The sequence below is a fragment of the Carettochelys insculpta genome, chromosome 12 (assembly GCF_033958435.1).
Source record: "Carettochelys insculpta isolate YL-2023 chromosome 12, ASM3395843v1, whole genome shotgun sequence".
NCBI lineage: Eukaryota > Metazoa > Chordata > Testudines > Carettochelyidae > Carettochelys > Carettochelys insculpta.
In genome coordinates this window covers 28,210,759-28,226,656 of record NC_134148.1, presented here as the reverse complement: position 1 = coordinate 28,226,656, position 15,898 = coordinate 28,210,759, and positions in this window count along the sequence as shown.

Sequence of the window (15,898 nt, the reverse complement as noted above, 5' to 3'; positions counted from 1 at the left end):
TCTTCGTGTTTGGTTTGATGCTTTGTGTCAAGTCCTGCCCTGTGGCCCAACCATGACTAGTCATCAAAGCACCATATCCTCCTCATGCCTGTACCTTGATGAAGGTATCTGATGAAGTGGGTCTTACCCACAATGTCTTATTACCTAATAAATAAAAGTTGGTCTTTAAGTTGCTACAGGACTGATTGCTTAGTTCCTGTACCTTGTTAGGCTGCAAGATTTGGTGGTAGATGATCAGAAAATGTATTGCTGGTCTCAAAAAAATGCCACCATTCACTTATTTATTTTTATCCTTCACTTTTTTCAAAATATATCTATAGGCACCCACATTTGCTCACTCAGTTTCCTTGCCAGCTGTCATGCACCACAAGACTGGCTTTTTTCTTTAGGGAAATTGACTAGTAATTGTTTTCCAGTGTCGAGTTTGATAGGGACAGATGTGTGAGCAGAGTGTCTGTTTAGCCAGCTGCCTGTACAAATAAGTGTAACAAGTCACAGGTAATTGTTTACACCTAGTGTTTATTGCAAATTGCTGTCATTTCCTCAGGATGTTTGCATGTTTTATAGCAAAGCTCCAATGGGCTGTTTTCTAGCAAGAACATACTTTCAAGAGGAACCTTCTTCACTGCCTGTCCCTTTTCCATGGCCTGATTGATTAACAATCCATTTTATTGACAACAATAGCATATAGTGATCAGGATCCAGGACCTTTCATTGGGTTTCATGGCATGCTAGAAACATTCCGATTTAAGAGATTGCTTATTTTACACATTTGCTATTCACTTTCTATAGAAACCACGATGGGTTCTATAGGGAAAAATACATAAAGACATTTCTTACGAATTTGCCTCCAGGTTCCATAAACTTCTTAGCTCTTTCAGAATTGGACATCTTTTTCAATATTGTGAAATAAATCAGATGATCCAGATATTTGATAGTAATGGCAAATTCAAACAATACTTCACTCTTCTGTAGGGATCTTTACCCAAGGAGCTCAAAGAGCCTTACACAGATGGTAGATCAATATCTCTGTGAGGTGGGGAAGTATTATCTCTATTTTATTGATAGCAAAACTGAAACACAGAGACAAAATGATACTTCACTAGGGGGAATAGTGGTATATGTAAGGGAATGGGACAGCAGACAGTTCAAAAGACTGACTTGGTATTAGTAGTGAAATCTTGCAGTTCTGTTCCTTTTCCTTTACTTTTAAGGTTTCACTTAGTAGCTTAAGTGTAAGGCTCACTCACGAAAAAAATACTCCATTCATGCCCAGGATAAAGCTCATTCTTTGTATTGTTGTCTGATTTCTTTCATCATTCTCATTTAATTCTAGCATTTCTTCAAGGATGGGCTCAGCCTGCTCTCTGACAAGGCTTCTGCCCAAAGGTGAGAGAGACATGCTTTGTTACGGTTCTTCCCTGTCCAATGTAACAGGGAAAAGAGAAACACATTATTTGCTCAAGGCTTATCTGCCCCCTCTAAGGGTCAAACTAGTGTTTGAAATGGCTTTAGTTATGTATTTATTTATTTTAATCCTTAACACACAAACTCTAATTCAGGTGTAGTTCAGCCTTTTCTGCAGAATGAGCTTGATACATCTAGTGCAGGGCCTTTTCTGGGGACTATGGCTACGTCTACACGTGCCCCAAACTTCGAAATGGCCATGCAAATGGCCATTTCGAAGTTTACTAATGAAGCGCTGAAATGCATATTCAGCACTTCATTAGCATACGGGCGGCAGCCGCGCTTCGAAATTGACGCTCCTTGCCGCCGCGCGGCGCGTCCAGACAGGGCTCCTTTTCGAAAGGATGCTGCCTACTTCGAAGTCCCCTTATTCCCATGGGAATATGCATTTCAGCGCTTCATTAGTAAACTTCGAAATGGCCATTTGGATGGCCATTTCGAAGTTTGGGGCACGTGTAGACGTAGCCATAGTCCCCAGAAAATCAGATGATCCAGATATCATGGATCCCATGGGAATAAGGGGACTTCGAAGTAGGCAGCATCCTTTCGAAAAGGAGCCCCATCTGGACGCGCCACGCGGCGGCAAGGAGCGTCAATTTTGAAGCGCGGCTGCTGCCTGCATGCTAATGAAGCGCTGAATATGCATTTCAGCGCTTCATTAGTAAACTTCGAAATGGCCATTTGCATGGCCATTTCGAAGTTTGGGGCACGTGTAGACACAGCCTATATGAGCTGGTATTTCTCACCTGCTATGAATCTCAGGGAAGGATCAGGGATCTTGGTCACTATTCCATTTATACTGTTCTGGGAGACATCTGAGAGTAAACTAGGAGAGGAAAAAAATTGCACTGATGTGAACTAGAACAGGGCATACACAGAGGCTGTGTCTCTCGAAAGACTTTGTTGAAAGAAGGGGGCTCTTTTGAAAGATTCAGCAGAGGGTCCACACACAAAAAGCATTCATTCGAAAGCAAATTGAAAGAATGTGGCACTCCTTTCAAAAGTGCTCTTCCTTTCTGCTTTCAGGAAGAACACCTTCTTTCAAAAGGTTCTTTCAAAAGAAAATGTGTCCAGATGCTCCATGAGCCCTTTTCTCAAAAGGGCAGCTCTCATGGCACCTGATTTTTCTATGCCTGGCCTGTTCTTTTGAAAGAGCCGGGGGCTGTGCGGATGCTCACTCTTTTGATCCACTTTTTTGTGCGCGGATGCACTCTTTTGAAAAAAAGTTCTTTTGGAAGATCTCTGTAGTGTAGATGTAGCCAGAGAAAGTGGAGAGACTGGACATTGTTCTGTGGAATCTGGAATTCACATGGCCATGTGCTTGTATGGCAGTGACCACAACACGTAAGATTAATGAGAATCCTCATTCTTCAATGAATGCAAGAAACAGTGCAGGGTTAACTCTGTCACTTAAAATAATCCAAGATGCTAAATTAAAATATTTTCATGTGCATAGCTTGTTTTAGTCCATAACATTCTAAAGCACTTTAAAAGTCTATTCATGCAGAATTACTGGAAAATATCTACCCTTGGGTAAACACAGCAATCAACCAGTTTACAGGAGAAGCTGCTGTTTGGTTACACACACTGCTGAGCAAAGAGTAGGAAGGGTGGGTACCAGAATGTCATTCTCTGTGCTTTTAGTTAGCTTCACTTTGATTCCATTTCCCATTTGTAAGCTGAATTAGTACTTGATTTCTCCAACTGTTTAGCTTGTCTAGGGAGATGGTAAACTCTTTGAAGCAGCAGTTTTCTCTTGCTATGTATATGTATGTCAGGGATTTTTTTATCCCTTGGGCATTATCATCCCCGTGGGTCAAGGGAAACAAGCCTTTGGCCATTAAACATCAATGCAGGTACAGGTAGAATCTAAAGATACATAGGCTGCCATTTAGCAGCCCCCTGCAACGGTCACTCTGTGTCAGTTTGTTTCCCCAGCAACTTGAACTCATGAATAATTCATAATCATGGATTTGAATTCCGGGCCCCTGATTGGACACAGGTGGGCAGTTTCTGGAAACTTCCCAGCCCGGAGGACCTGTTTGAAAACAGGTGTTCAGAACTTTCAGTGTAGTAATCAGGTTATGAATATTTATGAATCTGTTCTATAAATTCAGGTGCCACCCACCATTCGGTGGCCCTGGGAGTTAGCTATCATAATAGCTGCTGCCGCATAGGGGAGCACTGGTTGCTATGGCAACGTCCGCTGACCCTTAGGCCAGCTCAAAACAGAGCAAAGAGCTAAAATCACAGCCGCGTCTGCCCTTTAGGGGGCACCACCCAAAGCTGAAAAATCACTGCGGCACCTGCCCTCAGGCGCCGCCCAGAGCTGAAAAATCACTGCGGCACCTGCCCTCAGGCGGTGCCACAGCTGAAATCACTACAGCGCGCCTGCCCTTTAGGTGGTGCTAACTGGGAGCTGAGGGACACTGGAGCCCCAGGTCACCTCAGGAGCCTATCGTGGCAGAAGCGGTGCCAACGCCCCAGCGCACCCGAGCTGCGCATTGTGTCGGGGAGTGGTAAGCGGGCCCCTTAGCCAAGTCACTGGGTGGCAAACTGGCCCCCACTTTGGTGGGGGTACTGCATACCCGGTGACGCAACTAGGGGCCCGCCACCACTACACACCGGACGTGACTACTACCGGACTGGACCTCAACTCACCTGATTGGATTCACATACCGGACAAGACACGTAATCTTATCTTAACACACACAAACATCTTAATATACTTCCACCTGGGACATCGGGACCCCCAGTGTGGGAGTAGGGGTCGCACCCCTACTGTGGGCTTCCCCGGCGGGGGAGGCACAGCACCCGAGGGCTTGACCCCTAGGGCCGGGCCTGAAAGCCCAGGCTGGTTTTTCCACTTGTACAAACGAAAGCACATTTAATTAATAATTAGTGTTCATTGGTTAAGTATAGTGGATTTTAGTGTTCTAATTGTTGTTTATAATAGTCTTAGCAATAAGGTGAAGGTTCAACCTCCCTTACCCTCTTGCCCATCCTTTTATATATATATTGCAGGTGCAGGTGCAGCCTCCCTGCCTCCCCATTGTTGCTTACCTCACGTGGCCTGTGGTAGAGCAAGCTGCCTCCCAGGACCCTATTTAGTTGAGCCTATTGGGAGTAGCAGGGGGCCTCCCAAAAGAGGAACAGCCTCAACCGCCTCCTAGGCTCCAACCCTTTTGGGGCAGGTTAGCACCCTGCCCCCGGTAGGAGGTGAGGCCTAGCAACCTCACCCCTCCTCTTAAAGGAAGCAATGGGGATTTAAATACCCATTCCTAAATACACTCACCTATATTTATTAACCTAACCCATTTTGCCTTCTGGAATAATAAAATCTTAAAACACCAGCCAAGGAACAACATGGAAACAATGTTAATTGTAAGTTAAAGTTACTGATAGAACTGTTGAAGTTACTAATAGAACTTTAGTAATAGTTAGCTTTTAAGTATTAATATTGTTACAATCTAATTTGTGTTACCCAATAAAGATACTAGTTACTTTGTTTTTGTTTTAGTGGGTTTGTCCCACGAAAGCTTACCTAATAAACCATTTTGCTAGTCTTTAAAGTGCTACTTGACTGCTTTTTGTTTTGATAGTGTATAGACTAGCAGGGCTTCCTCTTTGTTACTGTTTTTTAAACGTAACCCTTGTCCTGGTCTCGGTGTCTCTGCTAGCCACTTCTTTCCAGGAGGCCATAGTGGGGACCGGAACGTATCGGGGTGGCACCCTCCTATCTTGGGGCTGCAGCAGGGTTCTGGTTCGGGTCCTGGGATCCGCATACAGGGGGTTCACGCACCTCCTTGTTCAGGGACTCATTTAAATATTTAAATACCTGTCCATCAAGAGAGTCCCATCAATGTACAGCACAATGGATCCTTGATTTTATCTGAGTACTCCTATAAATACAAATAATTCATAGCATTAGGATCTATGGACCATTCAAAATAGGCAGGACCTAGGTTTTAAAAAGTCTTATCTTAAAGAGAACAATACTGTATCTCAATGCAGGCATGCTAACCACTAAGTGCTTCAAGTGTGAGATATACACCTCTGAACCATGCTCTCAGGCTACATGTATGTTAAGACAACACTACATGTATATTGTATTTTTTGCTAAGGCAATTACTATAAGAGTCTTTTTGCAATAATCTTATAAATTAATATCCTTGGCACCTTGGGTTAGATTGTCAGTCAATTTAGGAGTTCAGTTTTGTTCATAATTGGTTTATGCAGTTCTGTAACACACACAAAGGATCTTCTAACACTTAGCAATCTGTTGTCAAACAAGTTGTACCATTTCTTAAAATATGTAATGGTATACATAGCAGGATTATTACTCAACACCATATTAACCTATATTTTGTGACAGTGACATCACAGAGTATTATTGGGTCAGAATGAATTTTAGTGATGTTTAACTTCACACTATGATAGTTCTAGATATTTACAAACAGCTCATCCCAGAATCTAACCAACTGCAACTGTAAACTTTATCAAGTAATTTATCCACAAGTTATTCTTAGTGTTCCAAACACTTTGCATTGTGGTTTGTGTAATGATTTTTCCAACTATATTGTTGTGGAAATGAATGATAAGAAAGCACCTAGAAGAGTAGCAACTGTTTCAGTTTTGTGAATTACCTATTGAAATAATTAATTTTCCTTTAATTTTCAGAACTCTTTGTCCAAATTAAAACAAACCTCTAGGACAATTTCTGAAAAAAAATCCATAAATTGTAGCATGATGGTGGGCTGATAATGGTTACACTACTCCTATATTATCAGTTTGAAATCAAATTTTACAAAATAGAGCTATGTCCATCACTTTCCTATTGCTGTAGATATGTTACTTATAAATGTTACAGGTTAACAGTTTTCCTGCATGGATTTGGTTTCAGAAGATTGAAACTGAGACACACGCTTTAAAAAACAATCATGGACTATATTTTCCTATATACAGTAAACTCTTTCATAGTCAGTGTTCTATTATCCAGAACTCTCAAGTAACTGGCATTTTAACCATAAGAAAATTTTAGTTATGTTCTCTGTAAGTACAGTACCGTGAAAGTAAATACAAATAAATACAGCAAATATGGTATAAATTTACAGTGTATAATACTACTGTTGTTGGTAAATAAAGTACTCTGCATACATTGCTATTTGTTTCTTAATATCTAATCTTGTTTTTCTTTAGTGTTATGCATTGCTAGGTATACCTCTGTATTATCCAGGATATTAAATGTCTGGCAACGTCCCAGTCCCAGGGCTGCTGGACATGAAAGAGTTTACTGTATGAATTTTTCCATTATATGGCTGAGAGCAATGACCAGGGTTTTGTAATTCCCTTGTAAACTTAGTTTTGGTAAATATGATTATACATGAAAATAAATGAAAGCCAGCTCTCAAAGTTTTAATACACTTTTATTAGAGCACATGAGAAAGCAACCCAGGTTGTCAGCTTACTTTAAACTCTCTCCAAGTTTTAAAAGGCCTCCATCATTTAGCATTTTCCTCGTTTTTCACTTTGTTCATTGTAGTTTAAGCAGAAGAACATAATAAATTAACGCATAGTAAATTTAAGTACAGGAAACTGCAACAATAATATTGGCAAGCGGCTAAAAATTAGAGGAAAAATCCCCTCTGCCGCTCTTTGTATATTGCCTGTTTTGGGGCCCATTACTGCAGACCCTTAGCTCTGTGTGTGATCCCATTGAAATCAATGGCAAAGCTCACGTATATCAGGCCTGCAGGATCAGGCACTTAGCTTCCAAGTTCCTTGGGTCAAAAATCTACTTCATTCTTGGGACTCAAAAACCTCTGAATGACAGTTGGCGAAGGGGTTCAGAGAGGTTAGAGAAATCTCACGAGTCTTGTGTGCATTCCAGTGCTCCAAAAAATGTTATGCAAGGTCTCAAAGCTGGTGTTACACTGATCATTAATATTGTTTTGAAAGGTATATACAGCTGCTGTGTAAGGAAGTATGCATACAGAGAGCTTGGAAATATGATTTTAGTCTTTTGCTAATTATTAGTCACCAGCAAAGGTGGAAAAAAAAGTTTTTCTCCAAACAGGGAAAGCAAAGCAGACTCCTTGGAATTCTGTACTTCAAAGGCAAAAATGGGATTTCAAAGAGCCTGGATTTAAAATGCTGAAATGAACTCTGAAGCTGTGTCTACACAACAGCCTAACCTTGAAATAGGCTATTTCAGCATGTGGCACTGTCTAAACAGTACCACATGCCAAAATAAAGCGCTATTTTGAGGTATCCCTGTACTCCAATGCCAGAATAGCACACCCATTATCTCAAGCTGTTTTGAAACAACAGGCACATTTCTTCGATGTGGGTAGCTTTTCAGGATACTACTGTATCCCAAGATAGTGCCCTCTGTGTAGACATAGCCTAAGTGGCATAAACATCTTTAGATTGAAGGGTTAATCCATTAGTTACATTTAGCCCCTAGAAAGCATGTTATGAATTTGTTTTATATATGAGCTTCAGTTTGCAACATCCTTTCTAGCTCCTAAATATGGAATTTGATAAACTTATTCTTGTTTTCACTTTAAACATACCTCATTGCCATTAAGCAAAGTGCTGGTCCTAAGCTGACTCTTACCAGCTGGTATAAATAGTGTTCCTTTGGGAACTGCTGTTGTGTGATTAAGGGGATGGGCAAGGAATGCTCAGAGTAGGTTTTGGAGTTGGCAGGTGCCTTTCAGTAATTGCACAGGGGGAGCGAGGCTTGTGTGTGTTGCCAGAGGTTGTTGGTTTTAGGACGCTGAACAGCAAGCACAGACAAGGTTCCGTAATAGTAAGGGAAGCTAGTGGTGAGGCACATAACAACCCTGGATACCTTCCTCCCCTGGAGAATGTCACAATTCTAAGACCCTGCTCTTCTATTGGGTGCTCCCAGTGAGGGTCCCTGTGCCCTTAGGAAGTCCTGGGGCTCTCCAAAAACATGCAACTGTCTACACTAGCCTCTCCCAATGTAGGATGTGGGTCCAAATCTGTAGAGCACCTAGTATACTGTCAGGCACACTACAGTAAGGGAAGACAGATTTTGCTTTAATCGGGGAAAAATAGTCTTTGCGTTTTTATGCAGAGCTTGGTCTTCTTCCTCAATTTTAATCTCTGGAATTGTAAGGCACAATTATGGTGATACCACATACAAAAGCCTTTGCTTTCTTTCCTCCCCACCACTGAATTTCTGCTTAGAGTGTAAGCTCATGCTAGCAAAAAACATCTCTTTCTTAAAATCTTTGTACAACGCCCAGTACTTCAGACATACTACACTACTACAAATAGTAACAGGATGCTGTGATAGGGAACCCAGATTCAGTAGTGTCCTTATAGCACCTAGTTCTTGCTATAGTAGTGCTCTTTTGGTAGAAGTTCAGTCATATATAAATGGGCAGGGATTATGTTATTAGTAAATCCTGGACATCATCAATTTTGGTGTCCACACACAAAAAATGTTTATAAAAGCCTAAGTAATGCAGTGCCATTCTTTCTTATGTTAGCATAACATCCCTCAATTATGCATTGAGCTTCCCTTTACTGGGACTCATCCATCCTGACACTTCTCCAGGTCTGAAGTATATCTGGGCCTGACCTCACATATCTGTGCAGCTCTGAGTTTAAGAGTGCTTAAAATCTCGATCTAGGTCAGACTACTAGGTATAGGCACATGTTCGTTCTGAAGAAATATACACTTCTTTTGCAAAACAAAATGCCCCAAAGCATTGATAGCAGCAAGAATATCACTGGAGTTAAGCAGGCTGCTCGGGGGAATGAAGCCATTAATAATTTATCCTTGGCTAGTAGAAAACTGAACATTCTAGCTGGGTAATTGAAAAGCAATGTTTTGCCTGTGTAAAGAGCCCCCTGTATCAGTAACTCTTCCTGCACTGGATGATTTGCTTTAATTTTGCTTAAATAACTGAAAAAAGAAACTGGCATGACAGAAGGTTTGCACATCTAAAATGGGGCATGTACAATACATCTCTCTCTCTCTCTCTGATGCAGCATGCGTTTACATAACACTGACATTACTGTCCCAGCAGATGCTGGAAAGTTTGGCATGACACAGATGCTACTGTCTTCACAAATCTGTATTTTTGGTAAAATTTTCGTACCACAGACACTACTGTCCCTACAGTTCTGCATCTGCTGGAGAATTATTGTTCTGCACAATCTTTTACCCTAGCAGATGTTGAAAGACTGCAATTTCTGTCACCACATATCCACATCTTCAAGGAATTAAATTGCCATGAACACTACCATTCCTGCTGATAACAAAAGCCATGCACTAGTTATCGGGATGAAATAAAATGAGCCAATGAAACAACAATGCAGAGAACCAAGAAATCCAATATCAAATCAGCTGGATCATTGAAATCAATGGCTCTATCCTTCCCAGTATTTCAGGGGAAAATAAATAATGATTTTAACTGAATGTCTGAAAGTTTTTAAAAGTGAACATTTATTCTGAAAAACATGAAAGGAACAAATGTCTGAAGCCTTTTTATGTACCAGATACTGGTACCTTAATTTACACTAATGAAAATTAGGGTAACAGATACAACAAAGCAGTAGAAATATAAGCTGTCCATCACTATTATGTTAACTTTAACCCTGCAGGTACACATCACCTGTGGTAAAACAACAAGAAGTCCTGTGGCACCTTATAGACTAACAGATACAGATAAGGTGCCACGGGACTTCTTGTTGATTTTGAAGATACAAACTAACTCTACCTCTCTGATCCTTATCCCCTGTGCTAGTTCATTTCCACCTTTCCTTTGACTAGATGCTTTCAATTGTTTAGGGAGATGCAGAGATTTAGTCAGGGACGTAATATTTAGATCCAGACTCACAAGCATGCTTGTGTCTTTCACACATATCCATTTTGAGGGGATAAATACAAACTGTGCTTCCTTTCAGGATTTTACACGCTTAAGGTGGTCTGATACTTTCCCACACATCTCAATAGAGATTAAAGCACAGCAAAAATAACATAGCTAAAGGAAAGGAAAAGAAGGAAATAAAAAAACATTAAATAATTAAAGATTATTTTGAGGAAATGATATTGACCTGTGGGCCCCGGTTATATTTTCTGTTATGTTTTAAAGCATTTTAAAGCTTGTTGGAATTGTCAGATGATTTGAGTAGATCTGTTATAATTTTTAATTCCAACAACAAGGAACAGCTGCCATCGAGATTTGTGCAATATGGCAAATCCAAAACAACTAAAGGCAGCCACTAAGGCCTTGTCTACACTTACTGACAACGTCAATCTACTTCAGCTACGTAAATACCTACTTACCACAGGATCTTGTGTGCGGTTAGGTCAAGGGGGGCTGTTCTCCCATCAACACTAGTTAGTCTTCTGACCTTGGTGGAGTACTGACATTGACAGAGGAGCACACTCAGAGATCAATTTGTCATGTCTACGGCAGACACGATAAATTGACAGCTTGTGGCTTGATTGCTGCAGCCTCAGTGTAGGCCTGGTGTAGGCCTGACAGGTGACTCTGAAAATGGCATTGAAGGCAAAATCACAATTAATCTGCATCCCAAGGGACTATGTTGATAACCATAGGACATACAAGAATTCCACTGGGGAAGGATGCAACGGGCTTTGGCTATATCTGACTTATACCTTAGATTTGTTGTTGGTTGTCCTTAGAAACCCAAACCACAAATACATAACGGGTAGCCTTCAGAGGCAGGCCACAGACCCACATGCTCAGATATGATATCTTCACCCTAGTTTATCTACTGTTAAATTTTACTGCAGTAACTGAGGGCAAAATAACCACTGTACCAAAAGCCAAGCCAATCACAACCACAACCCCCATTCAATCTGCAGAACCATGAAATCAGAAACAACCCCTTAAGCAGGCAACAGAGCACTGACCAACACCCCCTTGAAAGCATGATATTTCAGGAACAACATGCTGTTCTCAGTGGCTGGTCTTGTCTCTACATAAGGTTTCCCGCTATGGTTACAGACAGGCCAGGACAGGACAGAACTCATCCTCGCTAAAGATTTTAAACTTCCCTTCCCCTCCTCCCCAGGTTAGGTTACTTAATATCCCTGAAGTTTTCACTTGCACAGGAATGGCAGATACATGAGCAGCTGCCTTAAGCTGAACCAGAGAGAGCTCAAAGAAGAGCCACAAGAATGACTGAAAGATTAGAAAACATGCTTGATAGTCTCTAGTTTAACAACAAGGCAGTTAAGGGGTGACTTGATTACAGTATATAACTATCTTCACATGGGGAACAAATATCTAAAAATGTGGTTTTCAATCAAACAGTGAAAAGTATACTACAATCCTATGGCTGGAAGCTGAACATAGACAGATTTAGACTGGAAATAAGATGTACATTTTTAATGGTGAGAGTTATTAGTTATTGGATTACTTTATCCAGATTGGTGGATTCTCTATCACTGAGTACTTTTAAATCAAGACTGGGTATTTTTTTACAAGACCTCTTCTGGGAATTATTTGGGGGTGGGAGGTCAATGGGCTGTGTTATACAAGAGATCAGATTAGATAATCATGATCCTTTCTGGCCTCAGAATATGAGAATCTATGAAGAAGAGACAAATCCCTCCTTCAGAGCTCTTCAGAGTTATGTTAATTCTATTTCTTGGGAGGCCGCAGAGCTCATCCCTCCCATTCCCTACTTTCACTACAGTCTGTGCCACTGAGGCTTGAAGTCAATGCAGGCACAACCACAAGTGTTCCAAGAGTAGTCTATTCCACTGAAGAAACTAGAGCTGTGCTGGTACTGTGATTCACAGTTGAGAGACACACCTTCCCCCCATCCATCTACCTCTCTGCTACCTTGCCGCCTTTGCTCACACATATATTAAAAGGGAAAACAATTGGAGAGAAACCGGGAAGAGACTGATTAAAAGCAGAAGCATCAGACAGCCTGACTCCTCAGTCATTCATGGTGGGCAACATTTACATAAACAGCCCATTTGGATTCAATGAGATTGTCTGTGAGAGTGAAAGTACTACTCAGCACAAGTAACAACTGCAGAATCAGGCCCTGAATAAACAAGCAGGAATGATAAAACAACCCAAAACAAAACAGGGACAACCGCAAATGAATCAGAGTGAACACAAGCCCTGGATCAGGGAGCCCCAAATGAGAGACTGCTCCCATGCGCCCCAATTAAAACACTAGTCAAACCTGTCTTCTTGCTTCAGGGAACACATAATATACCAATAAAAGAATCCCCCACACCCAAAAAGAATTCCACACCCAAAAAATAAAAAACATCTAGCAACAACCAAGAGAGACACAAGTAGGGCAGTAATGCAGACTAAATGAACTGGAACAGTGGTTTTGATGTTAGTCAGGCAAGGGTAGGGGTCCAATAAGAGAGAAAGAGAAACATGTTCATAGGAGACCCTGTAACCTCTCAGAGAGGAGAGAAAATGTTATGTCTGTTTCTGTCTGATGAGAGGGGGAAACACCAACAACTTTATAGATGTTGCTGTAGGTAAGTAACAGTACTAGGGGTGAGAAAGTGATGGATTTGACCACAAGGGCCTGCTTTACAACAGATGCTCTTTTCTTTTCTTTCATTATAAAGCACAGTCTCTGTCTCTCTCTGTTTCTCGCTCTCCCTTACAAGTGTGCGCATGCACACACACACACAAAATCAGATTTCCAGTATCTGTATGTTCCCATTTCCTGAAAGCTGTTGCTGCAATTCTCAACACTGCTTCTGCAAGACAGAACAATTCTAAGTTTATATATCATTAAAACAATGTATTTATTTATGAAAAGTTGGCCTCCCCAAAATAAAGCTACTGTCTGGTTAAAAAGCAAATCCAATCATTCTATTAATGTATAAATTTGAACTCTGAGGGCTCACACCGGTTGAAATGGTTTAAAATATTTCCAGTTAGGTTTGTCCACAAGCTTCAAAAGGAAAAATCAAAATATGCCTCTCGAAGTGATGTGATGTTAACTTGCATGAGATCAGGGACTGAATTCAAAGCTAAGATGTTTTTGAGATCAGACACTAAAAAAAAAAAAATCACAGAATCTTTATAAATCACCTCAAACTTTAAACATTTGGCATTACTGACTTACAAGTATCCTTGAAAAAGCACCTGCTGGCAATTATTAATATAAATTATTTCTGTATATGGATGCACAGAAACACACATGTAGGTGAAATAAAATTGATATTACCTTAAGAGCAGGCTTTATGTTTACATTTTTGTACAATACTTGAATCAGAATTTATTCCTGTGTATGTGGCTTCCATACATTATAACAAAATACATATATCTTAATGGAAACAATTTTAAATGGAAACTTACAGAAAAAATAATAGGGACCAGGCAGGAAAAGTAATACCTGTTATTGGGCCAATTTCTATTGGCAAGAGAAACTGAGCTCTTAAAACTCTAAGAAAGTTCAAAAGCTTGTCTCACACAGAAATTGATTCAACGAGATATTACTTCACCCACCTTGTCTCTAATATCATGGGACCAACATGGCTTCAATAACAATGCATAGAATGATAGTAGTTTATTCCAAAGCTATTTCTCAAGTAAGGCAGTCTTCTTTTTCATTAGTGGATCAGTGGACCACATAATTTAGAGTTTAAAATCCTTTTTTAGTTGTGGTGAATTAATGTGCTTAACAACAGAAAGTTGGCCACAGGGCTCAGCGCTTAGTGGAGGAAAAAAAATGTGCCTACAAGTGTGCTGGGAACAGCAGGGAGTATAAAGCCCACTAAGACTATGCAATAATGTATGGAATAGGAAATGGCAGGCGGGAGGGGGCCAGCACATGGAAACAATTATTCTCATGGCACATTCTACTCTACATGTGGTGGATGGAACACTGTTATTTGCTGCTCAATTTATTGCTGTTCCAAGGAGCACTGCATCTATGTCTTTGTCCTCTGACCCTTAAAAGGCGAGATCATGTGGGCATTTCTGCTGCTAAAGAACCCCTAGCAGAAAAGCAGCCAAGCAGGCTGTCTTGCTGATAGCCAGGAGGTGCTGGTGGATAGGGAGGATAAATATGGATGCCAAAGCCCTTTGACACAATTTTCACCATCTCCACCCTCAAATTTTGACTTTGCATTGCCAGGCCATCTCCTCTGGCCTCTGGGCAGCTGCAGTGGCTCACAGATTTGCAGGGCATATTGTGACACAATAGTGGCCCCTTGAAAGCCTATCAGTATTGGAGATGAGAGTTTCTTTTCCAGACTGAAATCCTCTCCCTTCATCTAAATGGTCTCAGGGGGTAGATGTGTTAGTTTGCAGCTTCACAAACAAGCAATCCTGAAGCACCTTAGTGACTAAAACATTTATCAGGTCATGAGCTTTTGTGGGTAAGACCCACTTCCACAGATGATTGAAGTAGGAAAAAATAGAATCCAGAGTTTATATAACAGGGAGGGAAGTGGTGGGTGTGGGGAAGGGTTACCTGTCGCTAGTAGGACCAGTTGAGGAAGCAAATTAGGTAGGATGTGGCCCAATCCCACCTTTGATATTCACAGGAATGGAACACATCCTAGTTAATTTGCTTCATCAACTGATCCTACCAGTGACAGGTAACCCTCCCCCACCCCATACTCTCCACTGACCCATTACTGAGCAGAGACTGCGGATCAAACTGCCTCGTGATAGTTTTAAAGTTGCAAGCTAGGGATTAAATCAGATCTCAATGTGACAATTCACAGCACCAACTCATCATCTAAAATGTATATATGAAGAACTTGTACAAAAATATATACAGTGTATCCCTGTGCTCACACACAAATAAACAAGGATTAACAAAATGTAATAAGACAGTATTAAAAATCAACTCAGCACTTTGCAAAAGTTGATTTCCAGTTATGAAATTCTGATGCAAAAACACCCATATATTTTAACTGTTATTATTCTACTAGCGCTATGCAAACTATCCAGAGCATTTAGTATTTTAATTTAATCTTACCATTATTATTATTCACCCAATTTTCAGACCTTAGTGAGTAACTCCCAATGGTATATTAATGTCTGATTTTTTTAAAAATTAAATATCTGCAAAATAATTTCTTTCATTATCCACACAGCTCTTACATGATACAAAGGTATTCCTTCTGGCAAATACCAGACTAACTAGGCTGCGGTCTTCAGATGTGTTTTGCCAATGGCTGACACCCAGAAGCAGACGCTCTGCTCTCTCTTCAATATGTGCACTACAAATAGTATTTTAGTTGGGTTTCCAAATCATGAAAGCCAGAATGGGCTTATGAGTCAGTTCAGAAGTTGATGTACAAAGCAATCCATTCACAAGCTGAAAAGCTGAAGAATTTGGTGGGAAAAGGATGCAGTGTGTGATTGTGAAAAATTGCTATTAGTGGGGGGAGATGGGGGAAGAGAATGAGCATTTA